Here is a 2,165-nt window from a genome sequence, read left to right on the forward strand (position 1 = left end):
TTAAGAAATATTCTATACAATGCAATTTAGACTGTTTTATCTACATGAGTATGAAAACTTACCTTCTTTTCCCCATAGTTCCATCTGAAAGTAAAAAATAAAGCAACAATACAATACATAAATTACCTTTAATGATCAAATATTTAGATAGGTAACTGGCATCCCTATAGGGGTAAATTTCTCATCAAATATGGCTAAATATGAACAAAATAACAAGTCATGACAAGTATGTGTTTAATATCATTTAATAATTCAGGACTTAACCATTCTGAAATCTATCCTGAATATGAACCGGAACGAAGTAAACATTTAATTTACAAAGCACACTTACATATCTATATATAGACATTTTAGAAAATAAAGTGCAGTTGGACATATTTGATAAAAGAAGAGAATATAAATTCCCAATCTTGGGATTGCCCTTCCCAAATACTGCGATGCTGTTGAAAAGAATAATAATCTCACAAATTAAAATATATTTATCCACCTGTAATAAAAGCATTTTTTTTCACATATAATGTAGAGCTATTAAAAGATAAACTTTTCTTAATGGATACAGCGATTTTAGAATTAACAAAGTCTTTAAATTATTTTATGTCTTTATGGGTAACTATCATGCCTACAACCGGCTATAGACTGTGAGTGGTAGTGAGATGTGGGACGTTGTGGGTTCTACCACCCAGATCCTAACCTCTTTATTGAATCTGTAACTTGCGTTCTAGTTTTTCATCTGTTGATTTGATTATGTCTGATATACATAAAAACCCTAATGTTTTTGGATACTATGGCCGCAGATGTTTTCACTTTACTTTGTTTTGTTACAATTCTCCTGGTGCGATAATGCATTTGTTGGCACGTATTTCTATAATAAAATGTTGTATTTTTATATAATTATCTCGACATGGCTATGTAGAGCTCAATACTTGCCTGAACGTCTTTGATGTAATATGGATAATTGTGAGATATATACATAACAAAAATCGGCTTCCCACCAATAACATCAATTCAAAAAGCGCTTCTAACAACACTCTTTCGAACCCTCTTCTTTGTCCTAAAGAAACTACCATAACATTAAGCAGTCTACCAGAAACTACCAAAATCCCTTTATCTCACAATGAACAGCCTAAAAAAACGTTTAGAGACACTTCATCCTCTAATACGCATAAGCCTTTTCAAACTAACAACTCTATTGAAAATAACATGGACCTCATAAAGCGTACAACTAATTATGAACATTTCTGACACATCTCCGACATTGTTAATCTTTTAGACATAACTCTGTCTGAAGCAGAATTCAGTCTCTTTAGTAAAGGTCTCAACTTCTGCCCAAATAACAGCTATGTTAATGAGCCCGAACTTTTTTCTGAGCTTCATGAATTCTCTAGAAAATTAAGACTTCGCGAGTTTTTTCACAACAAAACCCACCCTACTGAAAATCAACATACACCAAACTTTAAAGAAAAGTCTTCATGGACATCTCCACCAAACAGAGAACCACATTTAGAGAGTTATATTAAAGCAGTAGAAAATGACATAATACAGACCTTAAAATCTTCCAATCAATGTCCTAATAATACTAACCAAAATGAAAGAAGTGCTTTAAACAATCTTAACTCAAACAACAATATCATAATAAAGCCACCAGACAAGGGTGGAGCTATTGTTGTTCTTAACAAAGACGACTATATCACAGAAGTTAACCGGCAACTCGAGGAAACTAATTTCTACAAAAAAAATTCTCACATGATCCTACAACTCAGTTATTAAGACCATAACTGATAAGCTTAAAGAACTCCTCCAGAACAATAAAATCAACAAAGAGACCTTCAAGTATTTGATACCCAGACAAGCTTTCCCTGGTAGATATTATGTCTTACCCAAAATAAACAAACCAAACAATCCTGGCCGACCCATAATTTATAATATAAACATGGCTACTGAAAAGCTTTCCGCTTTTGTTGACCAACACATAAAATGTATTCCATGTACCCTCCCGTCTTACACAAAGGATACTACTCACTTTCTTAACATCATAGAAGATATTAATACTGACGTACAGTTACCACCCAACAGTCTTCTTTGCAATGGATATTTCTTCCCTTTACACCAATATTCCACATGATGAAGGACTACAAACTCTAAAGTCCGAACTAAATCTTTCTAAA

Source organism: Limulus polyphemus, unplaced genomic scaffold, assembly GCF_000517525.1.
Source record: "Limulus polyphemus unplaced genomic scaffold, Limulus_polyphemus-2.1.2 Scaffold1738, whole genome shotgun sequence".
In the NCBI taxonomy this organism is placed as follows: Eukaryota; Metazoa; Arthropoda; class Merostomata; order Xiphosura; family Limulidae; genus Limulus; species Limulus polyphemus.